General features: G+C 34.0%; 1 protein-coding gene across 9 annotated transcripts in view; it reads left to right on the forward strand.

The window, feature by feature from the left end:
- The window catches only part of CCSER1 (coiled-coil serine rich protein 1), a 1,107,668-nt gene that overhangs the window by 714,601 nt on the left and 376,373 nt on the right, over window positions 1–16,694 (forward strand). The gene's annotated exons all lie outside the window — the stretch shown is intronic.

The following is a 16,694-nucleotide window of genomic DNA, read 5'->3' on the forward strand; positions in this document are numbered from 1 at the left end:
ATGGACAGTGCTATCACTTGCGGTACTTGAGTCTGACATGACAGCTGCCAGGTGTTACAGGCTTACTTGTTTTTAAAGTAAAAGGCAAAAAAATTTAAGAACCTTCACAGATGAAGCAGAACAGTGTCTGCCAGCACAAAATGCCTGGCTTACATTTCCATAAAGTAAATTCCAGCTGTCTTAACTAAGGACCAAACAACCTGTTTCAGTACACATGAATTATAATGTTCCCAAACCTTTAGTTCTCAAAAAAATCACTCAAGTACACCTCAGGTATTTGAGAAGCTGTGTGGATTCTTGCCAAGCTCCTGACAATGAGCAGACATTGCTTGACTGATTGAAATCATCACACCTAAGGTCCACTTCATAAATCTTTGTTTATTAAAATATATGATTGTGAAACCATCAGTGATCTTCCTTTCATGTGTTAATTGACCTTTTTCACTTAGTTATAAAATCTAAACTGAAACAAAAAAGGTAACTACCGTAATTTTCATGTTATTTTTGTTGTTGTTGCAAAAGTGTTTATTTGTAAAGGTAAATTAGATGTCTGCTTATTTGGCTTATAATGCATGCCTGTGCATGCATTAATGAGGATAGAGACATAAGCTTGGTCTTTCACTAATACTCAGTATGTAATCTGCCATCTAAAACCTGCTCCTCTCCCTGTGTCCCATATTGATAAATGTTACCATTATCCAGTCAGTTGTTCCTGCAGGAAACTTGAAATTCTGGAAACTTTTGGTTGATCATACAAGTTTTAAAAATTTGCCCTCATCAGACCCCATTGAAATGGCAGTGAAATAATTTTTTAACGGATGTAATCTCAAAACCACAGTGAAGTGATTGTCCTCTGTAGCTGAGAGCTTTTAATATGTTTCTAGAAGATAAGAAGGGGATGGAAGAGTGATAAGAAATGAATCTGCGAGGAACATTGGCAACCTGTTATACAGGCAACGGGACATGCAACTTGAGAAAGACATAGCTGGTCCTGTAGACCCTGAGATACTTGCGACTTGGTCTTGGTTTGCAGAAGATCAGTGTTAAGACATGAGGCTGTAAACAAGGATGTTAATTGAAAGGCTATTTTTGGAGTATTTGATCGTTCCATTATGAGGGCTGAATTTTCAGCAGCCAGGAGTCTAATACACTAGAGGGGGTGTGGCGGGGGGAGTATGTGAAACGTGGTTGGGAAGGGGTTACTTTTCTATGGAAAATAAACTAATGGACTGGGAAGATCTAGAACAGCTGGCAAAGTGTTTCTGAAAACAAAGACCTCTACCTTAGGGCATTTTGTGGTTTCCTTGAAAACAAAACCAAACCAGAAACATGTGGTTCCTTGCCCAGTCACCAAAAAGCAAAAGCCTTCTCCCCTCCAGTCAACCATCCCCCAAGTAGCTTTTTGTCTTATCACTAAATGTGTATGTAAAACCAAGTGGTACATGGCATGTAGTACCAGAAGAGGGAAAGATGTTATCTTTTTAAGGGTAAAAATTGTTTATATCACTTCTATCCTAATCCTACTAACCAGAACTTGGTCAAGTGGCCCCAACAAATGGCATAAGATGCTGGGAAATAATGGGAAAGCAGAAACCTGAATAATCTTGGAGCCCATTGAGCAATCAAGTAAGAGTTGTAGTGAACTGATTTTTAGCTTTTAGTTTTATTTTAAAATTCCTGTTTGACATTAAACAAGTATAAGCATATGCCTATGTATTTACCTCAAAATAATTCAACCTAGTTTCTAGTTCCCCCTTTTCAATATCTATTTATTTAAATATATATGTAAAAAGAAAACAAATTAAATAGGAAACACTGAAAAATAATTATCCAGCTCTCTAAACCAGAAACCAAGCCATATATCTTGACTCAGTTTGCTCAAAAAACAAACAAAAAACAGTTACAAGCAAAATTTGTATCAAATGGTCTGTTCCTACCCATTGGAGCCCATCTCTGCTCCCAATTCTTGGCTCTGTTTTCTGCACGTGACCCCATTCCTGCTCCTCCATGATTCGTATTGACATTTAGATTTCAGATTCCCCCTGTGAATTTGAATTTGTTCCACTGCTGAGACTATAGGTGAGACTTTAACTTTGGATAGAAAATCAATCTAATTCTAATCCTTCAGAGAACATTTTTAGATGTTTATATCCTGTGAAAGAGATGTCTAGGCATCTGTTGTGTAGGAAGCCTAAGTTTACTTAAGCTGTACATGAATGTTGTCCAGTAAAGAGGCTGAAATTCTTAGGAATCTTAAAGTACCTTAAGGTAATGCATATCAAGTGTTCTCTTTTCATCTAAATCAAACTTTGAGCAAGCACCATGTGTGTGCTAATTTCCACTAATAAACAAACACTAAAGCCCTCATTTTTGACCTTTGAGGGTAAATTTATTATTTCACAAGCTTTTGTCTCAAAAAAAAATCCTTATAAAGAAATTCTGTTGTTCATTGACCCTAGACTGAAAAAATCACTCATATAAGACCTTACTAACTATATAAAGACAAATATTTACTGTGTAGCTATTTTAAAGGATTTATTATATTTACATAAGTATTAATTTCCTTCTAATTAATTGAGGTTAACTGCCAGAATAACTTAGTGAAAAGGGCAGATGACAGTGAGTAAACCATATAATGTATATCAAATAGGCATCATATAAGATTTTAAAATATGTAACTCCAACAAGTAAACATTCACATTTCTCTGCCTCTGTTTTTCCTCAGATATTTAAAAATATATTTGCCTTTTTTACTTTTAATCCTCAATTTGCTATAACTTGTAAAAAAAAATTCTGATTTAGGGAAAAATATATAGTATTCAACTATCAAATACTGTGTTTTTGTCTATAAGAGTGTTATAAAAAGGTGACTTAAATATAACAATTCCAATAAAAATACAATTTATATTATTTGATGGTAGAGAGTCTCTTCTCATGGATCGGCTTTAGTAAGAGAGAAGGATTAGAATGAATTTCATGTGTACAATTGTATATAGTTACTTAATAATCTGATATCCCTTTGATTATACACTCTCATTCACTTTTTTGATGACCAAATGACTTCCAGAAGTCCTACTGATGACAGAATCCTTCTACATTTTAAAAATTTATTGGCAGTACAAAACAGAGTAATTTGTGAAATAAGCTTATATTGGTGGAGCAGCAATTCCTCATAGTAACTATGTGTTCCAAAAATCTCTAACATGAGTTCAAGTACACATTGCACTATTGTCATAGGACAATCAAATAACAGGATTCCTTATAACTTAGAGCTCATCCCATGCTTAATGATCCATTACTGGCATAGCAAGGGCTAAAACATAAACTGTTGATGATAAAACTCTTAATAATAAGCTAAAGTCTGGGTTATTTAAGACTCAACTTACTTAAAGGATAATTTTACAAGACTAAAAACTGACCTTAGAGCACACTTGAGTAAAGACATAGACATCTTAATAGCTTTCCTTAATATTAACTAGGAGTGACTGTCATTAATATTGATCCATTTAATAAACAAACTTTTACATGAGAGAGAAGGTCAACACAGTAAGAAATGAAGATATATTTATTCATCTTAAGATATTAACCAGTTTCCAGGGTTCAACCAAAAAGAAAACACCATGAATTCTAACAGTAATAATGGTATTTAGAGGTAGTCACAGTCAGTGTATCTGAGAATAATACAACTCATTACATTCAGTGCACTGATTTGAGTCCTTTAAATGGCATATCCAGTGAAATTTTAACCCATGAAAAAAATTAAAGTTAAATAACATACCAATGTCGCGTAACAAGCAAATGATGAAATCACGAAGTTAGTCCTGGCCATCTGATTCCAGAACTTAATTGAAGCTAGTGGAGGTAGAAGATAACAAACACAAAAAGAAAAAAAAAAATTTCATTTTCAAAGACATTATAGTGACTTTCTGGTGGTATTTCTCCTTTCTTATCTACATTATTTTTTAATGAGTAAAGGCCCAGATTAAACAAAGTAAGTAAAAGTAATCTGGGGACTGAGGCAGAAGGATAAATTGACGAGAGAACAGTAACCAGATTGTGTCATCCTTTGTGGGCAAAGCAAATTTAACCACATCTCTAATGGTTGGAAAAATTAAAGTACCAGAACTGAATCACTACAATGACGAATGTCTGTTATGGATACATGAATAATAAGTATTAATTTCATAAAATGTTATGGAATGTTTCTCTCAAAGATAGGGAACAAAAAAGAACTACTTCATTTGTAGTTGAAGAAATATATTTCAATTCCATATTTATATCATGATGATTTTTAAAGGTTAAAACGCATAATCAGTTATCCGAAGCCTGGGGCATTGGCCTAGGCTACTGCTCATTTACACTTTGACTATTCACAACAATCACCATTTTGAATTTAAGTATCTGTCTTTCATTGTAAAATTAGGCTTTTAATTTCTGCCATACCTACTTCATGGGCTTGTTTTCACAATCAAGTAGGATATTTGATACACACGTAATGTGTGTGTACTTGTATATACACATACATCTACATGTGTATATAATTGAAATAAAAAATGTTCTGTTTAACAACCTGCTACTGTTTCTTTGTATAACTACGTTTAAAATAGTTCTTACACTGAAATAATGCTGTTCACTGCCACAAACCCACTGATTAATGGTATAAATTTTGTATTTATGCAAATTAAGATTACAAAGTACAAAGATGATTGCTTAATAAAGTCACTTTGCCAATCTAATTAGCTTTGCTTCGCTTAGACTACTAGAGCAATACATTCTTCAGAAAAAAGCCTAAAGAATTACTGAGGAAAGTTAGAATGAAAGATAAAGCAGCAGAGGCTGGACCAGATACCAGCCAGGCTTGGACTTTATCTCCTGAATCTCTGTTTCCCTCTGAACTTCAGTTGGTTTCATATCACGGATGACTGTTAGCCTTTTATTTTCAAGTTTCTGTGTCTGATTTTTGGAACCATTAACTCCTTGAGAACAAATAAGAAATTTGAAATACCCCCTGCACTGTTACCATTTCATGTTCTTACAATAATACTTTCAAAGGGGAGGGAAAAGCATGAGTTTTTCTTAATTGATGACATTCTATCTCTCCCCTCTTTGGAATTTCATGCCAGATAAGGGTATTGCTTTTTAGGGTACGTGTTGAGTGCTAGATTTGTAAGTAAACAGAAAAATATCAGGATTGAGAGGTGTTGTTTCACACATTTCTGTCTATTTTGAGAATAGAAATGCTTGGGAAGAAAATTTGAAACAGGACAGACTGTAGATTACTATCTATCATATGCAAAGAGCTCTTAATAAATGCCAAGGAGACAAAAACAAATCAAACAAACAAAAAAAAAAAACAAATTCAGATAGAAAATAAATATAAAAATATATTCAAACTTACTGGTTGTCAGAATGTAACTTATATTTACGAGTTAACTCTTTATATCCCTTAGACTTGTAAAAAATCTGAAAACCCTGTTATAGCAATTGCTGACTGGGATGCCAGAAAAATGCTTATTTTGCTAGTGGAAATGTGAATTTCTCCCGTATCTAGTTAATTAACACATTTATCACCTCACATAGTTATCTTTTTTTTTAAAGAACATTTAACATTATGGTGAAAGCAACCATTTAAAAAACATTCTGAAAACATCTGTTAAAATGCACTCTTTGACCCAGCAGTGCACTTCTCAAAACCCATCACATAGATATGAAACCACCAGTGCTTAATGATATATGTACAATTATTTATTTGAAGCATTGTTGATAGTAGCAAACTATTAAAACTGGATCGATGGTCTATCAATGTGAGACTAGCTGGGTAAATTTTAGAGCATGCATACCATGGGATATAATGCAGCCTTGGAAGAGGAAGAAAGGGAGGGAAGGAGAGAGGAAGAAAGACAGTTCTCTAAAGAACAGATATTTTTCAGTAAAAGATTCTGTACATTTCCAAGGTAATGTTGCTTTATTCATTCCATTTCATGACTTTCAAGTGAATATTTTGATTTCCTCATTATGGCATACATATTGCTTCATTTTGTGCAAGTGCTGATAGATCAGTTTTCATAAAGTTAAGATACAGAAAGACAGTTGTTCATAGTAGTGGTATTTTACAGAGATGGTATCTTCTGAATTAATATTACAGTTGGATAATCACATTTAAAAATCTACCTCAGGAAGGGCATCAGTTCATAGGAAAAGACCTGAAATTCTTTTTTCTTCAGGCTTCATCTGAAACTATTCAACCAATTGGAAAAAGCTGTTTTCTATCAGCAAATACAAGATAATTACTTGAAACAACTTTTTGAAATAACTTTTTTTATATAATTGTTATAAAAGATTAGTTTGTCTCATGAAAAAAAATGTTCTTTATATGATACCAATCTGAGATACATATATTAAATAGAAAATATCTTTTAGCAATTCATATACTATTACTATTATGAAATAAACATTTAGAAAGATAAACATGGCAGAATTGATTAAAAGAATAAATATATTTTTTATCGTCCTCCAACCAAATTATTGGATTATCTTTAAAGGCTGGGTATTAGGGGCTCCAAGACAAAAATTATATACTGAAGAAAAATTACTATGTGATAAAAAGCTTAAATTCCTCACATTTTCCAGTAAAAACTCTTCATTCTGGTGATGTAGAGGTATGCTTATAGTATAAAAATACTTAATGAATGCAAAAATAAAAGGGATATAAACTAATATTCAAAAAAGAAACATTAAAAACATTTTTATTGAAGTATACTTGATGTGTAATATTATACAGATTATAGGAGTACCAAATAGTGATTCAGTTAGTAAAGGTTATACCCCATTTATAGTTATTATAAAATATTGGCTATATTTCTTGTGTTGTACTGTATATCCTTGTAGCTTATTTTAGTAGTTTGTACCTCCTAATCCTCTACCCCTATATTGCCCCTCCCCACCTTTGCTCTCCTCATTGGTAATCACAGTTTGTTCTCTGTGTCTGCTCTTTTTTGTTATATTCACTAGTTTGTTGTATTTTAAAAATTCCATATGTAAGTGATATCATACAGTATTTATCTTTCTCTGTCTAACTTACTTCACTTAGCATAATGCTCTCCAAGTCCATCCATGTTTCTGCCAGTGGCAAAATTTCATTCTTTTTTAAGGTTGAGTAGTATTCCATTGTATATATAAACCACATCTTTATCCTTTCATCTGTTGATGGACACTTAGGTTGCTTCCATATCTTAGCAATTGTAAATAATGCTGCTATGAACATTGGGTTTCATGTATCATCTCAAATTAGTGTTTTTGTTTTTTCCAGATACATACCCAGGAGTGGACTTGCTGGGTCTTAGTTCTAGCTTTAGTTTTTTGACAAACCTCCACATTGTTTTTCACAGTGAATGCACCAATTTACATTGCCACCAACAGTGTACAAGGGTTCCTTTTTCTTCATATCTTCGCCAACATTTGTTATTTGTGTTCTTTTTGATGATAGCCATCTGACAGGTGTGAGGTGATATCTGATTGTGGTTTTGATTTGCATTTCCCTGATGATTAGCAATGTTGAGCATCTTTGCGTGTTGGCCATTTACATTTCCTCTTTGGAAAAATGTCTGTACTGTTCTTCTGCCCATGTTTTAATCTATTTATTTGTTTTTGTTGTTTTTTTTTTTTTTTTGATGTTGAATTGTATGAATTGTTTATATATTTTGGATACAGTTCCCCCTTATCAGTCATATCACTTGCAAATATTTTCTCCCATTTAGTAGGTTGTCTTCATTTTGTCAATGGTGTCTTTTGCTGTGCGAAAGCTTTTAAGTTTAGTTGGATCCCATTTATCTGTTTTTCCTTTAACTTTCTTTGTTTTTGGAGACAAATCAAAAAAATGTTGCTACAATTTATGTCAAAGAGTGTTCTGCCTATGCTTTCCTTCAGGAATTTTATCCAGTCTTATTATTAGGTCTTTAATCCATTTTGAGGTTTTTTTTTTTTAATACATAATGTTAGAGAATGAATAAATGGAGTCACACATTCATTATGCTCCTGACAATGCACCAGTTTCTGAAAATAATTAACAGTCTCCCACCATGACATACAGAATGTTCAGAACTTTAGGAATTACTTATATTAAACGTCAATTCACAAAACAACAATAACAGCAAAAACAAAACAGAAAAAACCTCTACATTAAACTTAAACTTGGTTAAAACATTTCTGCAAGGGTGTGAGCTACTGAGGTGTAGTTATATGATGCTTAAATGTAGCTTGATTCAAATAGAGAAACAATAATAGCTGAAGGAGTAGATGGAAAGCATATTCTTTGGGATATTTTCCTTTATACAGTTTCTCTTAGCCGGACTTTTAAAATGAGCTGGAAAACAAGTGAATCAAAGTTAAAATCTTTAGTTACAGCCTCTCATAACTATTTTATGTCGACTTGGATGCTGCCTAAGCTGATGTTAGGAAAATAGGCATGTGTTCTAACCATGATTGAGGGTGCTACAAACTACTTCTCTGCTCAGGTAATTGAAGACTGAACTCTGAACAATAAAATGCCATCTTTTTTTCAGATAACTAGCATGTTCTAAATTTTTAACATGTAATTATCATATCTACATGACTAACACATGTGTGATCCTTAGGTATTTCCCACAGCTACTCCCCAAAATGAACATTTTAAGTACAGACCTGGTTTCCTCATTGGATAAATCTGGAGGACCTTTTAGGCTTATGATCCTTACTAGGAAATTTGCACTTGCTTCTTAATGGTAACTTCTGTAAACCTTTTTTTGATCATCTCTGTGTGATCTGGAAGTTGCAACAAGATAGCTTCCCATGCATACATTGTTTTCTTGCTGTTAACCCCTTGAGGACAAGAAATCATTTTCCTAGACACTTTGGTAGCAAGGATGCAGAAGATTTCTAGAGATAACATGTAAAGGAAAGGAACTTGTATACCACTTAACATAAATATATATCTATCTGACTATTCATTTCTCTCTTTATTCATCTGCCTGTCTACCTACAGATGAAGATGGAGATAGATAACTAATATTAAATGGCAAGGAATAGCTCTTAATATTTTCTCCTTTCCATATAAACAAATGATAAAAATCTTGATTTAAAGTAAAGACAGTATTAGAAAATACGATTTTGATTACCACACCTTCCATCCTCCTTTAAACCATGAGATTACATCTTTGCTCTAATTGGACATGATTCTTAAACTCGTGAAACTTAATAAGATGGGAATAGCTTGTTTACATTTAAAACTTAAAACATTTAAAGTATATCAAACGGATGGTTGAACTCTGTAGGAGTTCTCCTCTGGCAAGTTTGTTTAGCATATATAAATCATTAAAATAATGGAAAATAACCCAAGCTCAAGTGGAATAAGAATGACTATTCAACAAAATAGTTTTAAAAGTAATTTGAGACTAAATTTAGAAAAAAAAAAAAAGATGCCCTTGAAGAAACAATCTTTTGGAAAAATTTTTTCCTTAATGTGTATATGACTAAGAATTGTGAAGTCCCGTTAAGTTATGATGGACAAAGTTTCTCCACACATCTGCTATCACTATCAGCAGTAGGGCAAATCTCTCCAATTCAGCTTTGTTTGAATTAGAAATATGGAAAAGGAGTGGAAAGTAATTAGAAAAGACATCTTCCTAGTCTTTCTTGTCTCTGTTTTGAAATGAGAATTCCATGCTGTGATCATATCATTTCAACATGCCATGACAGGGAATGACATCACAAACATACACATTCCCCAAACCTACAGGGATTTCTGACTGGTCCTAGGATGAGTTTATATTCACTTTTTTTTTTTCCTCCCCTAAGCCGAAGTCCTGGAGGTTTGGTCCATTTGCCTTTCTGTTCATGGCTACCACCGATTACTTCTGAAGATGCAATCCTGTACTGGCAGATCTCCATAGGATACAATATTCCTAACTTCCTCTGCTCTTTTGAAGTGGAGAGTTTTTATTGCTAGTAATGTCAAGAGAACAGAAAGAAGGCTAACATAATTGGAAAATAAGTGGGAAGTTACAAAATTATAACACAACACTTGCAGCAATAGTTGTTTCTGGTTTTTGTTGAAAAGCAAATGAAGTTTGGAAGGCTACAGGCTATTGCTCTTCTTTGCCTTGATTAATGTTTGTGTAAATGACTCTTGAGTCTTACAAGCTGATATCTCTGCATTGTGATCTCAGAGAGCGATTCCCAATTTGAAGGGCAGATAGATTCAGGTTGAGAGTGACTGTCTGTATGAAAGTGACAGGAAGATTACTGTCATTTTATTCAGTATCACAAGATCATCACCACTTACATGTGTGAATTTCTATATTTCTACTTCTTGTCTGGCTCTTCAAAACAACCCTCTGTGGATGCTTTAGTAGAAAACCTGAATGTCATACAGCCTGTGTAAGTTTACCATTATCACCTATTAAGTAAATGGACAAGGTCAACCTGCTGGTAATGTCCCGATCTCCTTTCTGCTTCATGTCAAATACCAGCTTCCTAAAATTCTCTCTCTTCACAAGCCCAGGCTGCTTTGTCTTGTCCTACTTTTGTTATACAGTTATCACGGGTTGATGCTGAGATAGGGGTCTCTCATTTTCAGATGAGTTTTTAATATTTTTAATACATAGTGATGCTTATTTTAGGCCTTCCAGTCTTGTATTCTCGTTCTTATGACTCAAATATTACCTCTTACTCTTCCCCAGAAGTCTTGTCCTATTATTATTCTTTTCTCTGGCCCACTAGCTGTTTGTAGAAAGTACACATTTTTCCATCCTTTCAGGAAATCTCCTTTGCTCCAGGCCTTCGAAGCCCTGAGCTGAAACACTGTTGAGTAGGTATGTTTTTCCTCATGTTGTAGATGAGAACACTGAAGTTTATGAAGTTTAAGTAACACACTCATGGTTACACAGCCTGTAATTGGAGGATCCGGGAATTGCACTAGGTCTACATTTAACCAGTATGCAATATTGCCTTCCCAAAGGAGAAATTTAGAAGGTTGATTTATCATAATTTGTATCCTGCTCTATAATAATTCCTACAGTCATTTTTCCTCCTGGTACAGGGTACCAAATCTATTCCCCATGCAAAAATAAGAAATATTTACTAGTGGTAGAAAGTGATACGTGGTTTTTAAAAGAAACTTATCATGGAATTTGAAAAGAATATTATATAACTTTGGTAATATTTTAAGACTGCCAGAGAACCACCCTTAAAAACACTTTTATTTTGTGCTTTGTCCTTATTTTGTCCTTATTTGGTTTATATTCTCTATAAATGATTCATAGCAATTTCCTAACCCTTACCAGTTCTTGAATTTCTTGTAAATAATGAAAAATTTTTTATTTTTTTGGAACCAGGTCACTTAAGATGGAATGTCTGTGTGTGTGTGTGTATGATGAAAGATTTGATTTGTGTTCATTTTTGAAGGATTTTATATGTGTGTGTATATATAAATACACACACATATAAAATGTAATATAATATATAATATGTGTGTATATATATATATACACACACACACACATACATTTGTGTATACACACACACACACACATATAGCTAAAGTACTAATCCTAACTTTGACTATTGGATCTTTTAATACTACGGTAATGATTTAATAATAATTCTTCATAGTTTGGATGAAAAGGTTTGAGCCCAAAATATGAGTAATAAAATGTATGTTCTTTGTTTTTAAAATAAAAGCAGCATAACAGAAATTCTTTTAGCAAGATAGACAGAGGAGTAAACTCAGAAGTCAATAACTAAAACAACAACAACAAAAAAACCAAACAAGAATTTATAATTTTATTGGAGGCACAACCATCGTTGTTTCATTATATGTGACTATTTGAGAAGAACTAATTCTACCTAGGGTGAGTCTGTATTTGACAGGTTTTTCTTTTAGACATTTATAGAAAATATGACCAGTACTATATTAAAACATTTTTGTGTGCTTTAGGATAATCATGATTTAAATAAAAAAAAAAAAAGAAGAAGAAGCCTATACTATAGATCTCTAAAAACCTCCTCATTAGTCTGAGTAGTGACAGGTTCACACAGACCTCTCTATCACTGCTGAAATACCAACAAAAATAGTAATTGCTTTTTTCTCTAGGCTCAATGTTCTTGCCGTAGTTCAGGCTGCTGAACAATCATTCAATCAGTCTTTTAGTTGTGGTCCTTTAACAAACTCCTTTTTTTTTTCCTTTGCTGTGGCAAAAATCAGTATTTTATGCAGGAGGATTTACTAACATTTTGGTAGTTCTGATAATTTTTTTCCTTTTATTAAATGTCTTTAAAATTCCTCAGACTTTTCTAACAGTAATAGAAAATACTCAGCCAGCTATTATCATGCTGTTAAACCCAATATCCTTTCCTGCAATTTAGTTGAGGAGCATTGAATGTTATCCAATGCAGATAAATAAAAGCCAAACAAAAAGTACTTATTAGGAAACACTGAGAATTATTAACCTAAATAAACAAAAACAATTGGCTAGTCTCTTTCCAAAACATAATTCTGTTCTTTACCCATGGCCAAATTGGGATAATGTAATGATCAATATAAATACTATGCTCCTTAAAAGCAGACGAAGGCATTTTCAAAGCTGTATAGATAAAATGCCAACTTGACATTAGAATTTATGTATCCACTGGGAAATTTTCTGAAGCAAGTTCTTTTAAATGTCGTTGAATATGTTCTTAACCTCTCCAGCTTTTTCCACTACTGAGTTGTTCTACTTCATTTATTCTTGCCCACTCATGTCACATCCAAGCTTTCTGTTCTTCTTCAGGCTGGTTAGTTACTCTCCTGTCTCTCAAGTCTGCTTGTCTGTGCCCAGCCTCAATGCTAGACCCTATGGTCCTCATCCAGATACTTAATGTGTTTCCTAGCTCAGCAACTGACATGGGGTTGGTGATGGTGTAAATATTTATATATGCTAACAGCTGGTGCAGTTTAACAGAAAATGTTTACCTTTATTTACTGACTATTATTTTTCATAATATTTTTTTCTCGTATTCTCCCTCAGGGACTGTCTTCCTCTTGTAAAGTAAATGTGACATGTTTTGACATACAAAATTTTTGTAAATGTTCAGTTATGTTGTTGGTAGTTGCCATAAAATGGTTCTTTCCTAATTCTTCTGTATGAAAAACAATACCCAGCATATTTTTGCCATTTTAGTTTGCATAGGCATGATTCTTGATAAGAACAAACTTAAATCTGTTTTTTTTTTGCTCATACTCCTAAATGATGAATTTAAAGTGTATCTTAGTTTATAGATTGCAATGTGCAGTGACAAACATCATCTCATTAGATAGTCATAATAAGCATTTAATATCCTCAGTACTCATATTGTTAATAAAAAATATTATGAGGTTAAATGACTTGTGTAAGGCTGTATCATTTGGGATAGTTTCAACTGTAGATAACAAAAACCCAATTCAAATTCAAATAATAAAGAAAATTTTTATTCATTTAATAGAGAAGGCAAGTTTCAAAGCTGACTTAACCCGGTGGCCCCAGCTCTAGATCTAGTTCCCTGGGATTTCTTGTCTTTTCCACCATGTGTGGTTTTTTGTGTCATTAAGCTCAGAATGAAATAGCTAGAGGAGATACTGGTCTCAGATTTCTCTGAGGAGATGTCCAGCAAGGAGAGAGACTGTTGCTATTTTAAGATTAAATTCAAATTTCTAAGTAGCTGTAGCAAGCTTCATTTCACCCTATTGTCCGAATTTAGTCTCATGCTCACTTCTGATCTAATTCATGTTGACAAAGGTGTGTCATTCTCTCTTCTGTTACTTCTCCTTCATAACAATGATTTATAATTAGAATAGTAAATAAACAAGTATTTGTGTGTGCAGTTAACTGTCTAATTTCTCTTATCTGCAGTAGAACACAAGCGTCTCAGGGTAGGGTTTGCGTCTCTGTCATTTCTCATTGTAGCTCACCATGGCCGAGTCCCTTGAACCCAGTAGATATTTGATAAACATTTGCTTATTAAGTTAGTGAAAAGTGAGGAAAGCTCTTGTAATTACTTTTGTATGGCAATTAGTATTTTACTTAGGTAGAGCGGGGGACTGAAGGCCATCAACTCTTCCTGGGGCAAAATTTACTGTTGGAAATATTTAAGCTATTATCCTTGTCATGCAGGGTCTTAGTACATTTCTGTTCTCTTTCTCTCTACCTCATCCTTTCTTTCTCTGTCTCTCTAGTCATTTACTGTCAATATAACAGGTATAAATACGCCATATTTACTCAATAACAAAACCAGCTTGCAAAAATAGTCTCACGTTTCTTTCTCAAATGAACTGCGGTTAGCAGAAGTTCAATAACTCGGAGTTAAGCTTAGCCTTCCCATGCTCTTTCAGAGTTCATAGCCTCAGATCAGTGATGTTGCCTTGCTAATGTAGCTTATTGTGCAGACTCACTTTGTCCCTCCAAGATGGTGATACCCAACTTCAGGGTTCATCCTGGACAAAGGTTTCTCAGACTTTGTTTCCTAATATTGCAGCTCTTGGCGCTAACCTACTTCAATGCCTACACAGCTCTCTCTGGACCACACATCAGTCTACCACATCAAAGAACTTTGCCCCCTTCTCATGAGCTGACCCATATTTGAGAGCTGAGCAGATTATTATTATCATTTAGTCCTCAAAAGAAAGAATCCATATACAGCTGTTTGCTTCAAGTTTTTTCCTACAAGAGCAAATGGGATTCATTATTCAGAGACATCTGTCTTCAATAACTTTAAGTTTTGTCATTTCCCTCACTGAAGAAGAGAAGAAGAAAATCCACAAATGTAATTTCTTATAGGATTTTCTACAATATTATCTCTCATGTTGGACCTTGTTTTTGTTTTTGGAAACATACTGGCTTATGTCAATTGGCCAGGGAAACTTGAGAAGCAAGATCCCAGGAATAACCAATGATTTCATTAGGCCCAGTTTAGGATTCCCCTAGACTATACTGAGATATCAAATACTATTCACATCTGTATTATGAAAAATATTTTATTTTTGAAATGAAAAACTAATATCTGGCTATGACATGAATTGTTGCAATTCAAATAAAACAGAAAATGACAAAGTCTTCTGTACCAAACCAAAACAGGGGATTAGGAAAATGCAAAAGCACTTTTCAAGAGGACTTGTGTTACAGCACGCTTCTACGCTACTCTGTGGGATTCTCACTAGTTGTGTGGACACATTGCAACATCTCAGTCTCAATAGATTCATCTGCAAACCTGGGAGAGTAATACTAAATCTCCCAGGTAGAACACAGGATTCAGTGAGGTAAGGGATGTGATGTACTTAGCTTAATTCCTGCCTCACAATAAATACTCACTAAAGGTTATTACTACTATTATTCTTCTCTAACACATATATTTGGAGATGAAAATAAAGAGGTCCTTATATGGTAATGATCAAACTATTTTACTTCAATTAGGTGCTTTCTAGAGGCTTGCTGGTGCATTTAAGAAAAATAGTTCTCTAGAATTTATCATCTTACCCTTTAGCATCTGCTATTTCCCTTGACTTTTTTTTTTTTCATTTCTCTGATTCTTTCTTGTTTTCCCAGAGTAGAAATAGAGGCCTGCATGGTTAACTGTGCGTGGAAAGATCAGAATCGAATGAACTACAACTTCCTGATACTTTTCCTAGATTTAAACCTAAAACCTAGAATGGGAAAAGAAGAAATCCTAACTAAATGTAAAAATGTTCAGCTGTATTGTACATAACTTAACTTATTTAATCTTCTCAGCATCCTTATAGCAGTGGCAGGGAAGTGTTATTATCCCATTTTACCTATTCAGAATTAGTTCTTGATAAGGTTAAATGATTTCCCTAGGGTCTCACATCTGGGAAAAGGCTGGATGATAACTTGATTGTAAAAACCCAGTGATGTTTTCTTTCTTCTGCATTATCTCCCCATTATCTTTCAAAACACAACTCAATCTTTTAAAAATACACTTTACTTATTTTTCTTTCACTCTCCCATCTTTTAACTAGGCAAAGCCATATTTATACTATGCTGCTGTTGTGAGCAAATAGGAATTGCTGATAGAAGGATGAAGTATTAGGAGATACAGGGGATGATTAATTTTTCTGTGTCACATTTGGTTATTTATCTTTTGTAATGAGAACATCCCAGTTCCTGGAAGGAGTTTGCCAAGAGAAGTAACAAGACAATATCTAAGTAGTTCCTTCCTGTTACATGAGTCCCAAGAACATCTCCATGTTTGGCAGAAGGACCAGGACTCAGACCTGAGACACAGTTGTACTCAGGGCTGTGGTTAATATTACAGTGGAAGGATACACAGTAGGGTTATTAAGGGAAAAGACAATGGGCAGAGTCAGGAGGAATCCATGCACAGCATTTGGAAAGTCCTCCCTCTCAAAGGGTGCCACGTAGAATGTGGTCTTTCCTCTAGCTGTTAAATGTAGGAACACAACTGCAGTTTCTGCCCAGGAAAGTTTGCTGTGGACTCAATCCAAGGTTTTCAGTGGGAACTGATCATGCGGGCACTCTCTATCTGTGTGATCAGCCATGAGGATAGAAATTCCAGATTCCCAGAAGGAAAGCTGAAGTTCACCACAGATCAGGTGGATAGAGTGAAATTAGAACCCCAGCAAAAAAAAAAAAAAAAAAAAAAAAAAAGAGCCTTAACAGCGTAGCCAAGTT

Source organism: Camelus ferus, chromosome 2 (genome assembly GCF_009834535.1).
Source record: "Camelus ferus isolate YT-003-E chromosome 2, BCGSAC_Cfer_1.0, whole genome shotgun sequence".
NCBI classification, from domain to species: Eukaryota; Metazoa; Chordata; class Mammalia; order Artiodactyla; family Camelidae; genus Camelus; species Camelus ferus.